The sequence below is a fragment of the Microtus pennsylvanicus genome, chromosome X (genome assembly GCF_037038515.1).
Source record: "Microtus pennsylvanicus isolate mMicPen1 chromosome X, mMicPen1.hap1, whole genome shotgun sequence".
NCBI lineage: Eukaryota > Metazoa > Chordata > Mammalia > Rodentia > Cricetidae > Microtus > Microtus pennsylvanicus.
This window is the reverse complement of record NC_134601.1, coordinates 91,948,746-91,970,039: the sequence shown is the minus strand read 5'-3', so window position 1 is coordinate 91,970,039 and position 21,294 is coordinate 91,948,746. Positions and strand designations below refer to the sequence as shown.

Genomic DNA, 21,294 nt, shown 5'->3' with positions numbered 1-21,294 from the left:
TCAATTTTATATGGAAAAACAAAAAACCCAGGATAGCTAAAACAGTCCTGCACAATAAAAGAACTTCCGTAGGTATCACCACCCCTAATTTCAAGTTGTACTACAGAGTAATAGTAATAAAAACTGCATGGTATTGGCATACAGACAGGTTGATCAGTGGAATTGAACAGAAGACCCAGGCATACATCCACATACCTATGGATGCTTGATTTTTTTTTATAAAGAACCCAGTAATACACAATAGGGAAAAAGAAAGGAAAATAGAATATATTTTGTGGGTAGACTCTGGGCAGGTGGGGATGGCAACAGGAGGGATTATGCAGGGGTGGGAATGATAGGGGGAGAGTACTGAGAGAGAAAACTGGAATTGGGGGTGGGGCAGTGAAATATAGCAACCTAGAAATTCCTAGGAAACTCCCTGGAATTTATGACAGTGACCCTAGTGAAGTTTGATAGTAATGGGAGGAATAAGAAGCCCAAATTGGCCACCCTCTATGATCAGGCAAGGCTTCTAGCAATGTCTCTGGGATGTCAACCCAGCTACAGAATCTTCGACCTACAATCTGTCCCTGTTTGCAAGATGTGCTGGAGTAATGATGGCACAGAACTTGTGGGAGTGGCCAACCAATGACTGTTCCAGCTTAGGGCCCCTGCTATGAGAGGGACCCCATGTCTGGCACTGCATGGATGGCCAGGAATCAGAGGCAGGATAGCCCAGAGACCCAGACTAGAACCAATCACAACTGGCAAAACAAGATTTAAAAAGTTCAATGAAGTGATTTCTAATGATATTGTGCTATACTCATAGATCAGGGCATAGCCTGATTGTCATCAGAGAGGCTTCATCCAGCAACTGTTGGGAACAATACAGAGACTCACAACCAAGCATTAGGCAGAGCTAGGGGAACTCCTCAGAAGAGGTGGAGGAAGGAATGTAGGAGCCAGAGAGGTTGCGGACATGACAAGAACATATCCCACAGAATCAATTAAGCAAGTCTCATAAGCCTCATAGAGACCGAAGCAATAAACACAAACCCTATATGAGTCTGAGCTAGGTCCTCTGCACATATGTTATGGTTGCATTGCTTGGTGTTTTTATGGAACTTCTAACAGTGGGAATGGTGACTGTCTCTGACTCTTTTGCCTGCTCTTGGGACCCTTTTCCTCCTGGTAGTTTGCCTTGATGAATCTAGTTTTATTGTAATTTCTAAAGCCATGTTCAGTGGATATCCCAGAGAGGTTTGCTCTTTTTCTTTTTAAGGGAAATGGAGGAGGAGTGGATCTGGGGGAGAGGGAAGGGATTGGAAAGAGTGGGGGGGGGTGCAGAAGAAACTGCTATCTGGATGTGATGTATGAGAGAAGAATTAAAAAAGACATAAGAGCTATCTCAAGTGGTGTATTGGAAATCTGGAAGTACTGCACAGGGATGTGAGGTCAACATTCACACCTTATTGATAAAGACCTGAACTTGTGAAGGATTGCCCTGAAGGTACAGCCAGAAGTGTAAACAGTATAGCAACTGTACTTGAAAAGGATTCCCTATTGACCATACCAGCATTAACAAAGGCCCAGAGGTCAGAAAAGCATTTTAAATATGATTTCGGAAGGTCTTCCTAGAAGGATGGCCAGCCTTTATGACCTGACCTCACTTTGGATTGCTAATGGTCTTGACAAGTATCCAGAAGGTCAGAAAGGAAGACTGAGAGACTTATGAGCATAACCAACAAACAGAGCAAACTGCATTCATTCACCATAACCCTAACCAACTCTATTCTACACATTTATTCTCCATTCATTTAATATCCAAAGTCAATTTAGCAGGTAAGCTCTGTTCTTATCTCTCTTTATCTCTTCATTTTCCCCATATTCTTTTCTCCTTAATTTTCCATTATATAGATTTTCTCAAAGAGCATAGACTATTCTGATTTGTTGGGAATCTCTGTGTCTTAGCCTCCAGAGAGCTGGGAATGTTTAACCTTATCTGATTGCTTCTGTCATTTCTCTTTTCATTCTACCTTTAACAAAAACTGTATTATCCTTCCACCTTTTAGTCCTTATTGTTCCTCCTTCTATCTACATGTCCCTCTTCTATTTGTTCTCTATAAACTAGTTACCTTTCCTACTTTGCCTTTTATCTTTCCTGATAAAACCACACTAATACATCATCGTATATAAAACCATCAGGTTCCCCTTACTTATTAAACTAATTGGCAGCAATAGGGTGAATGTTTATTACTTGATTACTACTGTATTTTCACAGTGAGCCTACACTTTGGTAATATTGATTCAATAAAACCCCCAAAAACAAAACAAAAAACCCACAGCTTCCAACTTCAAGAGAATAATAATTCTGGAGTCACTTTGAGTGAGGTTATCCCAAATTCTTACATTCTCACATGGAAGCAATTTTATGAAGCTTTATAGTTTAACAGAACAAATAAAAACCTCATAAAGCAAAGAAAGTATAAAATATATATGGATGGGTATATCAGCAAGGTAGTTAAACAAGATGGTCTCAGATATTATCTGATGACATTCTTACCTTTCATAGTGGTGAAAGCTAGTGGTCTCCAAAGTTAATAGATTTTAAGAGGTTTTATTTTAGTCACAGGATGTTAGTTTTAACACAGAGGTAGTCAAGGAATCACTAAAGCTAGCCCAATAGAAGATAATTAGCCCTCTAGACCTGTAATGTTCTAATTTTTCTACACAACCCTATATTTTTAATCCATCAATCTGTCTTTATAGACACAGCTTCTTTCCATGCATTTTCATTCTCAATAGTGATTTTTTTGTGAAGGACTATATTTTAATGTAAAAATTAGCAGTTCTCTCCCCAAAGGAATAAAAGACATGCATTATTCAGCATCAAAATCAGAGACCATAACCCAGGAACATAGATTTAGGTCTCCTAAAATACAATATTCCAATGTGGAAAATTTTTCGTAGAATTTTCACAGAAACAGAATGAAGAAAGTTGTAAATCAAGACACTTTTCATATATATTAGTGGGTACATCATATACATATAGTGAGTTGGGGACAACTCTGCTATAAGTCTTGGGTGCAATCTGAAAACACTTTTAGCCCTTTGCTTTGTAGAAAGATAGGGTTTTGCTAATACATTCTAAAAAGATTTTTGTATGTTTGTCATGATGTTATGTCTGGTTAGCAGCAGGATGCTGGGTCTGAGACAGGGGAGGGGACCAAGGAATGGCTATTTAATAGGCTAAATGTTATCCAAGATAAATTGTAATTAGTCTTTGAAACTGCAACATTACAAGCTCTTCAAATCACTGAAGTTTTAAATCATTAATCAGCCTATCCAGACAGATTATTTCCATGAATTCTCATGTACAGTTCTCTCAAGGGATTAATGGGGATTAATCCTGGTGTCTGATGTGAGATTCCCCTCTGTATGCTATGAATATGTTTTATTGCCATTGGTTAATAAAGACTACTTTGCCTTATGGCAGGGCAGAGTATAGGTAGGCAGGAAAACTAAACTGAATGCAGGGAGAAAGAAGGTGTTGTCAGGGAGATGCCTTTTAGCTGGCAAAGGAGAAAAATGCCAGAACCTTACCATTAAGCCACAGCCTCGTGGCAATACACAGATTAATAGAAATGGGTTAAATTTAAGATGTAAGAGCTAGCTAGGAATACACCTGAACCATTAGCCAAACAATTTTGTAATTAATACAATTTTTTGTGTGATTATTTGGGTCAGGGTGGTTGGGAAATATAAGATCAGTGTCTGGCTACAGGTGTCTGTTCCAGATACCAGTATAACATAGGAAAATTATAGTGTTTAGTCCCAAAATTGGGAGAAGAAAGACCACTGACCCAAACCATCAATTAATTAAAGCAAGCAATTAATTAAAGTCTTTTTTTAATACACAGGCTACCTCTCCCTAAGGCAGGGTTCAAGAGGTCAGCATTGGATTTGAGGAAGACAGGCTTTTATAGAGCTCAGGGGTAGAGGATTTCCATATGGGAAAAATAGGCGAGCTTACAGGAGGAGGAGTAACAGATGGTCAAAACGAGGTAATCACAACAGGCAGTAGACATAACTAAGTCCTCACAGATGGTCATATAACCCTTGAAAACAAAGGTAAAGTTGCAAGATTATTTTTTTAAAGCTTTTCTTTCTTTTTTTAATATTTATTTATTTATTATGTATACAATATTTTGTCTGTGTGTATGCCTGCAGGCCAGAAGAGGGCACCAGACCCCATTACAGATGGTTGTGAGCCACCATGTGGTTGCCGGGAATTGAACTCAGGACCTTTGGAAGAGCAGGCAATGCTCTTAACCTCTGAGCCATCTCTCCAGCCCAAGTTGCAAGATTATTATAAACAACTTTTGAAACAAAGACATGATTGCCATTCCTGAAAGAGACAGTCAGAACCATTTGTAGTTAAGGTTACAGGTGGGGCATAGCTCAATCCTTAAAAAACAAAACAGGTTTAATCATAAACAGGAATGAACCTATTTTGTCTTTACTGTAAGATGGCTTTTAAGCCTAAAGTGAAAGCAGGTTGGTTCTTCACTAGCTAAACCCTAATAGAACCTAGTCTGTTTTCAGAATTGCTAACATTTCCACTAACAGAGTAAAGGCAATTTTTAAAAAAACTAATGGCAGGCCTCCTATGCCCAAGTCACAACACATAAAGAAAAGAAACAGGCACTGTAAAAAAAAGAAAAGAAAAAGAATTTTTTTTTATTACTTAAAAAAATACCAATCCAAATTCCCATTCCCTCCCCACTCCCAGTCCTCTTCCTCTCCCTCCACAGACCCTCTCCCCACCCCTCCAACCCTAAGGGAGTGCCATGCACCCCACCTTGTGGAAAGTCCAAGGCCCTACCTACTACATCTAGGTTGAGCAAGAGAATAGGATCCCATGAAGCTGGTATATGCAGTAGAGACACATCCCAGTGTCACTATCAGTGGGCCCTCAGTCTGCCCCAGCTGTCAACCCCCTTCAGAGGGGCGCGGTTGTTCCCATGCTCATTCACTCACAGTCCAGTTGGTGAGCTCCCATTAGCTCAAGTAAACTGTCTCAGTGGTTGACCCCCTCATGGTCCTGAATTCCTTGCTCATACTCCCATTCCCTCCACTCTTTAACAGGATCTTGGGAACTCAGTCCAGTGTTTTAATGTGGGTCATTGCCTTACAGAGGATTTTTAAAGGAATCCTTAAGGCTGAAGAGAAAGATAAACATACCAAAAGTGCTAAAGAAACCATGCTAGAACAGTAGTTAAGCAAATGAGGAACCGGGAGACATCAAACACTATAAAATAAAATTCCACAGAATTTAATATATGTCTATCGATAGTAATTATAAATATTAATGGTTTCGATTTCTCAATCAAAAGACACAGATTAACAGAAAGGATTTATCTATTTGTTGCCTTCAATAAATGCACCTAACTATAAAAGGCAGATGCAACTCTAAGGAGAAAAGATTGAAAAAAATAAACAGCAGAGAAAAGATAGCCTCTCGTACAAAAGGTGGAAGGCTTAGAAAAGTTTATATCCATGTATAGACACTGAAACTAGGTCCCTGTCTCTCACCGTGCACAAAATTAACTCAAAATGAGCCAAATGTTTTCATTTAAAACCTGAAATTCTTAGGGAAAAGGAGTTGAAAATGTTTTGAAGATACCAGCATAAGGAAGGACATTCTAAATAAGATGCCAGTCATTCAGGACATAATGTCAACAAGCAATGAATGGGAATGTATTATTAAAAGCCTTCACAATAACAAAGATGTCAGTTAACTAAGGAATAAAAAAAATCATTTATCTAGACTGTGGAAAGGATTCAGAACACTAGACCAGAACTGAATGACCCAATCAATAAACGAATAGACAGTTCTCATCATCTAATGACTCTTGGAATTGAGTTCTGAAAAACAGGGCAGCAAGAAAGTCTAGAAGAGAAACATAGAATGTCAGAGCTAGAATGATCCTCTTACTCAACACATAAAAATAGAAGATCAGAAATGGTAATTGACCTGATAAAGTTAAGGAATTAAAGGACAAATAGGTAATCCTATTATTCACTTTCTCCCAGAAAACTTTTGTGCTCTCTAGCCAGCTGGGGAAGGGGTATTTGGAACCTTGCCTAACATTCCCCTAGTAGATGAAAGTTATAGGTGATTAACATAATTTGCATCTGTCTACATAGATTTTTATTAGGTTTTCTCCCTGCAATACTCCAGCTGAAATTCTCGCTATTTTGATGGTTTTTATGTTACTCTCCTTTCTCACCTACACTATGTGACTGACCTAGAGCCCATAAGGGCTAAATGCAAGGAACAAGGAAATGACAGTGAGGGTTGGGAAATCTCAATTTTCTTTTCTCCAAGTCTATAAATGTTAGTGTGAATAAATCCTACTTTTAAAAAAGCCAGGTGTATATTTGCGGAATTTTCTTAATAGCTTTCAGCAAATTACACCAAAAATCAGGCAGTGGGGGAGAATAGACATTGATTTTTGCGTCTGGGAACTTTAATTAAAATCCATGTTCTGACACTGCCTCCCTCCATGGTCTTGGGCAATTCCCTTTTCCTACTAAACTTCAGTCTTCATATCTTTAAAACATCAAAGAATTTTTATGTCCCTTGGAATTTAAAATATCTAAAAACAGGATACTTGTCTGAAAGCTTCCTCCTTATGCCAACAAGATCTGAATCCATGGTCCTTGTCATGTATCTGCTTAAGCCTAATAAATGTGAGCTATTTAGTAAATTGCCTTTGTTCTTTTCTATTTATCCTATGCTTCAAAATAAAGTTATTTCTCATTTAATTGAACCTTCTCCTTGTGACTGGTTTTAGAGAACCTATGTTTAGAGAAGGAAACCCAAGAAATTAATAGGTTTTCTGCTCTCTCTCCCCAATAATAAGTTTCTTCCCCAATGCAGAAAGCCAGATCAAGCCGTATTGAAAAAGTATAACAACAGGCTTAAGTTTGTTGTAATGAGGCCACTTATTTGTTTCCTGGCTGCCTTGCAGCTCAGACCTGAAATAATCTGTGTATCGCCATGTGACTGTGGCTTACTGGCTAAGGTTCTGGTGTCTGTCTGGTGTAGGTGAGGCTCCATGGCTTCTCTCTGACTCTGCCTCCTTTATCCTAGCATTCAGTTTAGTTTTCCCCACCTAGCTCTGCTCTACCCTATCACGGGCTCAAGACAGTTTCTTTATTAACTAATGGTATTCACAGAATACAGAGGAGAATCCCGTATCATAAATTCTTCATTCCCAGGGATGGAGGCCAGAGAAGCTGCACTTGCAAACTAAATCAGACTTTATAGATTGTAAGCAAGGGATGGTGGCATCTCTCCTCTCCTCCTCCTCCTCTTCCTCCTCCTCCTCCTCCTCCTCCTCCTCCTCCTCCTCCTCCTTCTTCTCTCTCTCTCTCTCTCTCTCTCTCTCTCTCTCTCTCTCTCTCTCTCCTCATTTTTTTTACATAATGTGTCCCAGGCTGGCCTTTAAATACATGATCTTCCTGCTTTCTCCTCCCAAGTGTTGGCTTTTCTTTAATTAGCACTCTCACAATTGCTTTACACTGTTGTATCAATTGTAAAACATAAATTGAGAATACAAATGGAAACATTTGACAATCTGACATCATTTAAAAGTATGCTACCTGATAAGTAAAAATCCCCCCTCCCTAGTAGTGAGTAACTCTGTCCATGCAATAAGTTAGATAAGGCTGATTTAATAATCCAGACTTAATCTGAGTAAAACATTCCCAGGTGGTCCCATGGAAAAGAAGAAACCATGAAGAGGGACCACGAGGAAAATTCTGTGGGCCAGACCTTAAATACCCTCTGGGAGTGGAGCCACTGCTTGGGACCTTTCTTGGGTAGGGTCTGGAGAGATCCCAATTTCACAAAGTTCACAGTCATACATAATGATCACACATTTATTATGTATAAGTTATTTAATGTACAATTCACATTAATAAATTATTTATAATAAATTATGTATTTGGCATGTTACTGCATAAAATATGCAGAGAACACGGCTATAAGGTTCATGGCAATTAGTATGTCCACACAAGATTTGTCTTTTGAATATACTCGATTTATTCATAGAAACATCAACATCTCACCAAGCAGGGAACACTGGGCAGAAAAGCTAGGGTGGGGTTTGACTGGGGAATCTTCTCAAGTGAGGGTGCTTCGGAAGATTGCAGGCTTGACCCATGTTCACCATGAAGTCCTTCAGCTGCAGTAGGCTGGGGGAATGGCACTGAAGAGGTTCAGGAGAATCCTGAGGCCATGGGCCAATGGTTAGTGTTATGCCCAGATCACGGAGTCCCCCCAAAACCAACTAGAAGACCGAGTCCTGTATGTAAAAGCAAAGAGCCTTTATTCAAGCTTAAGCTTGGACTGTCCATCTGTCTGGTGCAATAGTTGAGAGCAGAGAATGCCAAGCCCAGTCGGAGTGAGGTGTTTTCAGGGTTCAGAACCCTGATTGACTGGCATTTTTCTAGGGGTCTTGGCAAAAGGAGAATAGGTGAGTCCTGGACTCAGGGACGTCTGGTGGTCTTCTCTAATCTTATCTAATGATTGGAATCTCAGGGTCTTCCCTGGGTGGTGCCAGTTAATGACTTCTTCTGGAACCCAGTGCTGCCTGGCATGGCAGCTAAATGGCCTGGGCCCCATGTGTGGCCAGGCTGCCCTGGGCCCCATATAGCCAGGGCCACATTATGTGTGGCCAAGTTGCCGTGGGCCCCCCAGCTAGCACAGACAGTTGGGCCTATGTGGGTCCAGCGAAAGTGCTGGAAGTTCAGTGGACATGGAAGCCAAGGCCTTGCACAAGTCACCTTGCCTATAGTTTATCAACACAGAGGCCGGAAAAAGCCAGTGTCTTAGAAGCACTGCCGTGTGATCCAGGAGACCATTCCTAATGTTCCAATTTTTGTATTATTTCATTGTGCAGTAACCTTGCATTACCAGAGCTCACAGCTTGGAGCTAGTTCCCTAGCATATCAACACCACCTTGTGGTTAGTTCATTAACATATCAAGGCCTGCCATGGGCTAGACTTCTATCTGAGCTTCCTGGTGACCTGCCAGGGCCTTGCTTTCCAGGCCTAGCTTTTAGGAGAGCTAAGCTGAGTTATAATATTATGTCAAGTCACATAAAATGGTTTTTGACTTACACAAAATGATTTTACTTCTACATCTGAACTGTATCACACATTAGTAAAATTATTATACTAACTGTATTGAATATTATGCAAATATTTATTAAAACAGCTTTGCATTTTAAAATTTAGACTTGATTTCTGGGATATAATTTGAATGATTCTGCTTTCTTGCATGTAGGAAAAAAATACAAGAAATTATGTCACTTTACCTAGTATTTGACATAAGTATGCTTCTTGTTTTGAGTGCAATTCTAGGGGCTGGAGACTTGGAGAAAGAAGAACAGTTGCTGCTCTCATGATATTCATGGCCTGATTGGAGATGGGCTGATGAAGGAGGGTTATCTGTCTATGTGTTACTTTCATTGGTTAAATAAAGAAAACTGCTTGGCCCTGATAGGACAGAAAATTAGGTAGGTGGAGTAAACAGAACAGAATGCTGGGAGAAAGAAGCCGAGTCAAGCAGTCGCCATGATTCTCCCACTCCAGACAGATGCAGGTTAAGATCTTCCCTGGTAAGCCACCTTGTGGTGTTACACAGAATATTAGAAATGGGTTAGATCAATATGTAAGAGCTAGCCAATAAGAGGCTGGAACTAATGGGCCAGGCAGCGTGTAAAAAAATACAGTTTCCGTGTAATTATTTCAGGTAAAGCTAGCCAGGTGGCAGAATGCAGCCCACTGCTCCACTTACAACAATGGGCCAGTAAATAAACAGTGAAAATACAATGTGAACTGTGTTACAGTGGAGATGTGAATAGCATTCTCTGGGATTATATAGTAGTATTACTTTTCAAGGGTGTTGTTCTGTGTCCCCAAATGTCAAACCTTTACAACAGGCATTTACAAAATTAAATTTTTACTGAATGTTGTTGACATGCAAGATTAGGAATTAATGGGTCAAAGTTTCCTCCTGGATCAGTTGACTGGAGATGAATTTATAGGAAGGGAAATCTACTTGATGGTCAGAGAACAAGAAATTGTACATGTTTTCTTTCAAGACAAATTACTCTGTGCAGAAGACATAAATGATGAGAAAATCTGACTTGTTCTGCTCATATTCATTCTTGCGAAGCCAGCTCCATTCCAGGGAGATAGTTCAATTGGTAAAAGGCTTGCCACACAAGCATGAGGCCCTGAATTCAATAACTAGCATCCATAATCCCAGCATGGAGGAAGGGAAGAGAGGAGGATCCTGGGCCTCGCTAACCAACTAGCCTAGCCCACTTAGTGAGACCCAGGCCAGTAAAAGATGCTGTCTTAGAAAATAAAGTGAAAGGTTCCTGAGGCCTATCACTCAGAGTTGATTTCTGACATCTACACACACACACACACACACACACACACTCACACACACACACACACACACACAAAGAAAAAAGACAAAGAAAGAAATAAAAAGAAAAACAATTTCACGTGCTAAGAATCATTAGGGAGAGGCCTGGTGGCTTACCCTGGAAGGCAATTGAAGAAAGCAATGTCAGATTCTGCCCACCTTACCCCTTCTGCAGGGACTAAGACTGCCTTTGGGAGGAGGAGGAAATGTTTTCTAGATGGGTATTAATCAGAGCTGAGTCCATTACTCATCTCATTGGAATGTTTCAGTCAATTTCTGGAGGGCAGGCAGAAGCGTGCAGGTTTGTAGATTTCATGCTTTTCCAAGGTGACACATTTTGAATTAAGTCTGACTCAACAGCTTTTCCTGTTACAGAATTAATATGCCTTCCAGTGAGAAAGCACTTTGTGCTCTTAGAGATGAGTAAAGGAAAAAGCTTTTTAATAATAGTGTATGACTGGTTCTGCCTAATGCACCAAAAAAGAAACTTCCTTAAACAGAAAATTTTCCAGTTTATATAGGCTTTGGCTTATACACTCCACATACACTGTCATCCTTGAATCCACTTAAGGTTAGTCCCAAGTCACTGAAAGATAGGACATTAGTAATCCTGGCAGTTTCCACTGTGGCTGGGGGACCATGCAGGAAACAGAATATGCCATGCAAAGAGAGCTTGGGGAGTATGAAGTTTTATTTAGGAAGACGGTATTGAGAAGGTTTGGGAGGGTAGCGGGGAGGAAGGAAGAGATAGAGACAGAAAGAGAGAGATGGAGAGAAGAGAGAGGAAAGAGAAGAGGAAGGGGGAGGGAGCGGTAGCAGCTGCCTCTTCAGAGAGAGAAAAAAGAGAGCTTGCCTCTGGGGAAAGGGAGAGATTGGAAGTGGGCAGAGTTTGTCTCTTAAAGGGACGGGGTACTAAGAGGGGAGGTCAGCGTAATTATGGCAGTCACACTTTGAGCCGTTTAAACGGAGATAGGGATAAACCAGTCTGCCACCATTTTGGGCTTGAAAACCATTTTTATAGTAAAGACAAACTAGGTTCATTCCTATTTATGATTAAATTTATGTTTCTCAAGCATTGGGCTATGCCACATCTGTAACTTTAGCCACAAATGGTTCTGTACTGTCTGTTCCAGGAAACAGCAACCATGTCTTTATTTCAAGAGGTTGTTATGACTTGTTATGCTTATGTTGGGCTTCTGTAACCTCACCTATTTGCCCATCAAATCCCCCATTTGGAACCCCCCTACTCCTAAACTATAAAAACCCTTATCTTTCCCACATCCTGATCTGACCTCTTGAACCCCTTCTTACAGGGAGACAGTCCATGTAGAGGAATAAAGTTTACTGTAATTAATTTAGTCATGATTTGGTTGGTGGTCTTTTACTCTTTTCTTGTGGGGTTAATAACAGAAAATTGCAAGTCTGGCCACTTGGGTAGATGGGTGACTTATGCAGAAAAGATATTGCCAAAATTATCCCTTAAGTACATCAGTGTTATTTTTTTCCCAAATAGTCGCTGTCCAGGGTCCTCTTACATACCTGTAAGAATTAAGCTTTTTCTGATAGGAGAATATGGACTTAATAGAAGACCAGCACTTAATGAGGGCCTTAACTCTTGGGGGCCTGTTCTTTGATATGAGGATGTACCTATTGGCTTGTTGTCAGTCAAAGTTCTCTCTTTTTATTATGAGAGTGGAGCTTATTATGGTGAAATAGAAATGAACATTTACAAAAACATTTTCTTGGCAATCCTAAATTTCGATTATGGCAAAAACATTTCTTTCCTAAAGCTTCTAACAAGCCTGGTTAGTACACTGCTTATCTTCCAGGCATAATCCTTCCAGCTCTTTTAGTTAAATTCTACTTTATGTAATTTATTATCTCCTAAACAAGTTTATGAGTAAGCCATTTATAGCATCAATTTGATTCCTTCAAGTTTCTTGTGTGCGTCAATCTTCTTAGCACTCTCACTTCCCCAGTTTGTTTAGTTCTATAACTATTATTATTAGAGGTGAGAATTCTCAAATATAAGCTATTCCAATAGTTCTCAAACTGGGTTTGGCTGAGCCCTAATGTTTCAGAGTGAAGGGAAGTAGATCTTACTTCTCCTTCAAATAGAACTCAGCTAATAATTATTCTCATGGTTAAAGTTACCTTGGAAGGGTTCTCTACAACACGATTCTCTGTTGCTTTAAAATATACAAACCCAGTGATTTTGTCCTATTTGTCTTTATGTTGAAGAGAGAGAAACTGAGGATCAGAGTGAGCAGGTGTTGGCCAACGAGCAAAGAAATCCAACAGAAAACCAAGTTCTGTTAAGATACGCAAGCTACTTTTATTTATTGAAATTGGCTTTACCAGTCTGCCTGTCTATGGTAAAAGTCCTCCAGTGCCAAGCTGAAAAGTCTACCTTCCATATTGCAAGACATGGCCTGCAGTGGCCTCTTAGTCACAGAAAGCCAAGTCAGATTGAAAGGATCCTGAAACTGGGGACAGGTACTATTAATCCCACCAGTAGAGAATAAGACCACTTCCACAACCTTTGAGCCAAATTTGGAGCAAGCTTTAATTAAATACTCTCCAGGAATATGGACTCTGGGCAGGTCCACTCCTGGGTTCCCAGGAAATGGCCACAAGTCACATTTTGTAGAGGCTTAAAAAGGCAAAACTCACAATTCATCACATCCCCCATCCAGTCCAATCAGGGGCAAGCACCCATCCTGAAGTATTTACTGCCCACTCATCTCCCACACACATGTAGTCAAGCATATCTGATGGAGATAGGTCAAATGAACTTGTTTAAGGGAGTGGAAACATAAACAATAGCCTCTAACATTTAACTTTGGTTCTCACTATACTATCAATGTTAGGGTTCATATTGCTGTGATAAAACACATGACCAAAGTAACTTGGGGGAAAAGGGTTTATTTGGCTTACATTTCCAACATAGTCTATTAAAGGAAATCAGAGCAGGAACTCAAATATGGCAGGAACATGGAGGCAGGACCTGAGGAAGAGCCATGGAGAGGAATGCCGCTTACTGACTGACTTCACCTGCTTTCTTATAGAACCCAGGGCTACCAGCCACAATGGGCTGGGCACTCCCACATCAATCACCAATTAAAAAATGCCCTACAGCCGTGGTTCTCAAACTGTGAGTGAGTTGCTACCCCTTTGGGGACCACATATCAGATATTTATGTTTATGTTATACCAGATCACAGGGACCCCCAGAAGACCACCACAGAGACAGAATTCCATATGTAAAAGCAAAGGGCCTTTATTAAAGTTTGGACTTGGATTTTCCATGTGTCCAACATGGAACCTTGAGCTTAGCTGGGGTGAGTTTTGATCATGGCAGAGGTTGGGGTAAGGGATTTCTAAGGATCAGGACTCCTGATTGGCTGACATTTGTCTAGGGGTGTCTTGGTGAAAGGAGATAAGTGTGTGCTGGGCTAAGGGACATCAGGTGATCCTAGCTACAATGCTTGGAACATTAAGAATTTTCTTTAGAACATTAGGTACTTTCCCCTTGGGTGATCTACATTGGGGTGTCTTCTGCTGCAATCCTGGCCACAGTGGGTTAGCTTGTTCCAGGGTAGGGGCTTTAGCTGGAGAAACAGAAATAAGAAGAAAGCACAAAGACATAGGATAGTACCCGGAGGACAACTGAGCAAATACTGAATGCTGAATTATTCTTTTAAGCTCTCGGTTCACCCGTGTTTAATTTTCTATACACTTTTATACCACAATACAAAAGAGGGGAAAGAAGGCAAAAGACTGCCTTAACATGATACAAAGGACAATAAGAACAGTTATTTGCTCCAAATACTTGAGACATCAAGTCATTATTTCTTGAGAAAAGCATTCCTTGTTTAGGCAGTGAACCCACCCTTGACCAAGTACCCTGAAGGCAGCCACTCCTTAGGTCAGACCTCCTATTTCAAAAGAAGGAGCAGAAGTATGCTTGAGTACTCTGACCTTTGGTCTGGGAGGAGTGGATCTCCCTCCGCAAACAGCCACCAAGCAATCACACCCTAGGTCAGGGTGTGCAGCCACAGCTGTTGTCAACAACTCTGGAGAAGCTCAAACTCTGTGACCTTCAGACAAGGTGGAATAGGCTCCCATTTTTGGGCTTCCACATTGGAGTTAGGTGAATGCTGAGGGACAGCTCTGGGCCTAGGAAAAGGCTACATTAATGTACATACAACTTATTGTCCATGGAGGTAGTTGGAACATTGAATGAGTATGGATATTTCAACAGATAGGAGATACTGAGTAGTGGAGGTTCTAAAGGCATTTGTGTTAGGCAAGTTGCAACAAGCTGCATAGAGAAAAGGTCTCCCTTTACCAGATTTAAATAGTTTTTAAGATGAAAACAATGGAGAAAGGGAGACATACTATCCAGTGTGGGTGGGAAAAATAGGCTCCCAGGTATAGTGGAGAAAGTTTATTGTAGATATGAGGAAGAAAACAGAGACACCTGGAAGGGTTCAGACTGAACACGGCCAGCAGACTGAACCAGGCCTTGAGAGGGGAGGAAGGGGCGGAGTGAAGGAGGAAGATAAAAGAGGGGGGGGCAAGAGAGGAGCTGAGGACCAAGAAACCAACAGAGCTATGGACCATGTGTCTAAAATGGCTGAAATTATATAGGATTGGGTTGCCCAGTCCTTTAACCCCAGCACTTGGGAGGCAGAAGCAGGTAGATCTTTATGCCCAAGGCCAGCCTGGTCTACAGTTTGTGTGTGTGTGTGTGTGTGTGTGTGTGTGTGTGTGTGTGTGTGAAGTCCAGCCTCTGGGAGGGAGAGGTTTCGGGTAACCGGCAGGCTGAGCAGTGATGGGAGGAGCCACAGGAATTAAGTGATTCTGGGAGAGCTGACCAGCATTTGGTTTGATATGTTAATAGACACCTCAGTTAGCCTTTTGTCCTGGGTTAACACAATGTGAGAAAAGCAGGTCTGCTTTAGAGATTCTGGCAACCTGAGCAGCAAATCAAGGCTTAAGGAGCCTATTGATCAGAGCAAATACTTCCAAAATTGATATACAAGCTGTATGAGAATTATATAAAACCTCAGAATTATGTTTGATAGTTAGAAACATAATTCTAAAACTTATTCAGAAAAGGAAAATATCTAAAAGTAATTTCAAAAAAGAATAAAAAAGAACAATCACGTTATCTGATTTCAGTTCTTATTAGGTAGCTACAATAAGCAAGACTGTATGGATCAAAGGAACAGAATAGAGAAACCAGACTGACTCACGGAAATAGGTTTGAGTGGATTTTGACAAAAATACAAAAATGATTAAATGAAAGAAGGCTCTTTTCAACAGATAATGCCGAAGCCCCAGGTGTTCATTGGTAAGTTTAGAATTCCATCTCTCTGGGCTGAAATTGAGGTTACAGCAAATGGCTAAATTATACTCAGAAGGTTGAAATTATCAAGAAATGCAGGGCCTGCTATCATGCCTTTCTTTGAGAAATGGTGACGGAAATGAAAATGAATCAGCATGATGAGGATTGTTGTTTTTCTTCTTCATTTTGTGTATGTAATGAGAATCTAACACTGTGGTTCCTTTGTGAAAAGTGTGGCTGGTGGGGCCAGAACCTTTAGAGTCACTTCTGCAGGTGTAATCAAGTGTATTCGTCAGAAAAGGAAAAGAATTTAAAGACTTGTAGGAATTCTACCATGTGAGTCATCCCTAGCCAATAATACATGTGCTCATTTATGGGGAAAAAAAACAATTTTTTTACCTAAATGTAGGCCAAATTCTTTTCAAAATGGGGATTGGACCTAAATGCAAAATTGTAAAATTTTTATATTAAAGAGGAAAATATACAAGATATAAAGCTTACAGTTTGATTCCCAAAGCATAATCCAGAAAAGGAATCATTGATAAAAAATGAACCTTATTGAAAGTATTTTCTCTTAGTGAGAATGATGATAAGATAACCTGTAGAATGTCAAAAAAGCATTTGATAATCATACATTAAATAAGAATAAAAATCTAGAATGTACAAAAGAACCCTTGCACTTCATTTGTAAAAAGAATATCAAGTGCCTGGCGGTGATGGAGCATGCCTTTACTACCAGCACTTGCAGGGAGATCTCTGTGAGTTCGAGACCAGTCTGGTCTACAAAGCTAGTTCCAGGACAGCATCCTGTCTCAAAAAACAAAGAAAGAAAGAAACAAGAAAGATTATCAAGTAGAAAATGGGAAATCAACATAGAAGACATTTCACTGGTGAGGATATATACATGGTAACTAAGCACATGATAAAAAACAACATTCTTAGCCACCTAGGAAATATAAATTAATATTACAATGAGATATTGCTACATAAGTATCAGAAACCTAAAATAAAAATGGAGGATAATACCAAATGCTGCCAAGGATATAGAAAAACTGAATTACTCATGCATTCCTGATGAACACAAAAAATGAGAAAATAGTTTAATAATTTCTCTTTCTTCTTTATTGTTTTTAAAACAGAAAGGTGGGATTCCCATATTGCTCAGTAATTACACTCCTGTGCATTTGCTTCAGAAAAATGAAAATTGATATTCATACCAAACTTGTACACATTTATAATAGTTTTTTTATATAATACTCATAACCTGCAAAAAAGACTTGGTATTCATTAGTGGGTAAATATTTAAAGAAACTATGGTAGACCCATACCATAGAATACTGCTCAGCAATTAAAAACAAAAACAATTGGCAAATCTCTGGGTGACTCTGTAAAAACTTAGGCTGACTGAACAAATGTTGTATAATACATGATTCTATTTCCGTAACATTCTTAAGTAGAGTACAGATTATTCTTATCAACTACGAAAATCCCTCTAGGTATAGTTTTCTCTATCTTGGTTATATCAATGTCATTGCTGAGTTCTCTATGATTATGCTGTAGGTCTGTCATAGCATTTTCTTTATAAAATGTCTCTAAAATAGCATTATTTTATACATTTGGGTGTATGGGGTTACATGTATATCTCTGTACCACATGAATGCCTGATGTCCTCAGAGACCAGAAGAGAGTACCAGATCCCTTGGAGGTCATGTTAGCAATGGTTTTTAATTCACCAGACAGGGACTTAGTGTTCTATGGGTCTAAAGACACTAGTGCCCCCAACAGACCTCTATGGATTTGGATCCATGATAAGGTCCGTCGGGTGACAGGCCAGGGGTTCTACTTGTATGGCATCAAACTTAAGCCAATCTGCTGTTTCTCCAACGCCTCCTCCATCTCCTTCAGGTTCACCAGAAGGTTTATGCCAATACAAATCTGTGTTTGTATAGTGTACCGATGGCCCTAAGCTAGCCAGCGTAGATGGCGTTGAGATGCACACTTTTCATGTAGTGTGATAATGAAAGCTCTCTCTTTTTTAATTTATTTATTTTTATTTTATTGTTGTTTTGCCCATATGTATGTATGCATGTATGTGTGACTGTGTTGGATCTTGGAGTTACATACACTTGTGAGCTGCCATGTGCGTGCTGAGAATTGAACCCAGGTCCTCTGGAAGGTCAGTCAGTGCTCTTAACCACTGAGCCATCTCCCCAGTGAAAATTCCTTTTCCGTCACCAGCTGCTCTGCCTTCCATTGATCTCCCTCGAAGAGCTGCAGAAAGTTGGCCTGAGTGCCAGCAGTGTCCTTCACTCTCCAGAAATGCAGCTTATCACAGATACCCTTCAAATCCTGGAGATCCATGCAGAGATCTTGAATCCAAAGACAGCAGCATTTCCCATCCATGGTAGACTGAGCAGGCTGAATTATGTAAAACCCAAAGTGAACAGATCAACACGTTCCTTAGCAAAGTAATTAAGCCGCGAGATCATACTGGCAAGTTTTTGCAAAATCAGATCAAACGTACTTCTCAGAATAATCAGGTCTGAATTGTCTCCCATGTGGCACTGAGATGCATGGTACCCGCAGTTCTCAGACAGCAGTGGCCGTATGTGAGCCATCACACGGTGCTGCAGATGTTTCTCTTCAGCTGTCTTCTGGAAGTCAAAATTGTTCAGGTTTAACTTCATCTCCTGTATTGGCTTATCTGTGATAGACAAACCCAATGTCTTGTTTTGCCTCTGCAAGCCACAGCCACAGCTGATGCCACATCTGGACTTGTACCTGATACTAAACAAGAAACACATCTCGAGGCTGCCAGTGATGGGCTGCCAGTGGAGAATGGTAGCTTTCTGAGGCCAGGGTTGCCTGCCACAGACCCAGCCACTGACAGTTCTGTTTCTTAACAGACAAATTGACTTCCTCAAAACCATACTCCTTGTTCTTCAACCTCCCAGTCTTGAACTACAGGACCTACTCCTACTTCTTATTTATCCTCTGCAAAGGGAGCATAGACACTGAACTGGCTATATCACTGCTCTGAATAAAATCAAATATCTGCTAGTGAGGAAAAATAGAAAAACAGATACTGTCTTAGAAGCTAAAATGTCTGCTGTCTGTCATCTTAGGCTATACCGTGTAGCTTAGTCTTTGTACACTTCAATCCAAGGCATTGAAAACCTACCTCTTTGAGGATATGCCAGGGAGAATTTCAAAAACTATCAGAGGAGCCAGGCTGGTAGCTAGGCTAACCTGTTTGCTGCTATTCATTTCTTTGTGTAATTACATCCAGTTGAATCTTGATTAGACTTAATAGCTTGCTTCTAAGAATGTGGTGAAAGTCACGGGAAATTATGGCTAAAATGAGGTCACCAAAGATCACGATTTCCTTTTGCTGCTAGAGTCTCTTTAGTCACTTTCTAGTTCTTAGACTTAAGTAAAATTAATTTCAGATTGGGTTCATTTGGCAAAGAACAGAGGGCAGCCTTTGCTTAATAATATGCAAGGAACTGAAGCAGCCCAGTCAAGCGTTTTTTAAGCCCTTGAATCATGCTAACAGCAATATGAAATTGGAAGTAGAAGTTTGAAAAATTAAGCCTCACCATGTGTATAGCCAACCAATACAAGAAGGCATGCAAGTGCCTGAAAGAGTTACAGAAACAGAGGGCCTAAACTGACCCAGATAAATTGTGAAATAACGAATGTGATCTGTTTTCAGTTGTTAGATTTCAGGGATAATTTGTTAAGCACTAAAAATAACGTTCCTGAAGTAAATGATGGACATGCTGAAAAAATCGCGTAAACTTTCTGCAATTTGAACTGACAAGCTATAATTTAGGTATTTTCTCTTCTACACTCCCTTCCTCCAACTCTAGAGGAAGAGTTTTCTAATATTCAGGTTAAAGCAGTCTAAAAATAAGACTGAATCTTTCCCAGGTGAATGAGCTCCCCATCTCTGGAGGCATTAACGCAGAAACCGTGTAAACCTCTGTTAGATAGTTTTCGTGGTAAAGCTTCAGACATCAAATGACCACATGAACTAGATCAGTGCTTGTCACTTATATGAAATAACATTTATATAGTACACACTAGAAATAAATAACAAGACTATTATGAACCAAAATGAACCATTTATGCAGGTTCTACCCAACCATTCTCAGGAGACTGAGAAGCTATAATTCATCTGTGGCACAACAATGAGCCTTTCCCTGCTGGTTAGAATGCCCAACATGAAATGGCTTAAGGTGTTTCATACTTAGGTTCCAAAAAGCAATAGTTTTGGTAATATGATTTGTCAGAGCAGAAATGTTAGCATGATCTAACACTGGTAAAATACAAACTCTCAACTCCATTCTATACATATTGCATCAGAAACTCTGAAAGAGTCTAGAAACAGTTGTTTCACCAAACAAAATTGAACCTAAACATTCACATATGTATTTTCTGGTTAAAATGCAGGGAAAATAATCTTGTATTTCTAGAGCTCAGCTCCATAATCCATAAAAAGTAACTGGTAAGAGTTCTGGGTGTAATGAGATATTGGCATAGTCTTTGTGTATATAACACATAGTAGGCATTCAATTACTGTTAGTTCTATTCTTACCAAGAAAAGTGAACTGAATTTATAATAAAGGAATTACAGCTTGCAAGTTGCATAAAATTATTGAGTAAATGTTATAATTTAATTTTATAAAGATTATCATTTTCAATGTATGATACAGTTTATTATTTTAGTCTTTTTTTATACTTGTTAGAATAAATGAATGACTTAAACAGTTTCTAATTGTGAATAATGGCTATACATTGCCAACTCTTGATTATATACTTGGGTATCTATTTTGTGGATAATTGTCAGCAGATTAAAATCTCCATATGGTTTCTCTCTGTCACATGTGTCTGTGCTGCCTTCCTCTGCTATCAATTAATATTTTAGTGCGAATGAAAATTCATTTTCATATTGTCCCAAAGGAAAAAAAGATGCCAATAATTCAGGTCCTACATTCTAGAAAACACTAGAAATAGGACCCAGATTATCTAGTGGTGTATCCCTTTTCATGAAGGCAGGGCTTATAAAGATAATCCTGTTTAAACACATTATTTAAGAAAAATGTGACTCACATGCACGCTTAATGGGAGGTGCAATTTACAAAGGGATTTAATCTTTGTATACTGAGGATTACAGAACGGGGCAGGTCAGTTTGACCCATTTTTAACAAGTTATTCTATAATATCAAGATATTATATAATATCTACTAAATTCAAGACATTCAAAAATGTTGAAATGCAATCATCAATAAGATGCTGGTCTAGTATACATTGATTCTGTTGTCACGTGGCAAGAATAAGCAAAACATAATAAAGGCATCAGCAGAACTAGTCTTACATCTCAGAGACCCTGAACTTCTGAATTTCTGGGTAAGTTGGCAAACTAGCGGCTGCCTTGATATGAGCT

The 21,294-nt window shown here is 39.6% G+C and overlaps 1 pseudogene; it reads right to left on the bottom strand.

Annotated features, from left to right (window-relative positions):
* Positions 1-17,597: 17,597 nt before the first annotated feature.
* LOC142840405 (adenylosuccinate lyase-like) lies at positions 17,598-19,112 on the bottom strand (annotated as a pseudogene).
* Between the last annotated feature and the right edge of the window lie 2,182 nt (positions 19,113-21,294).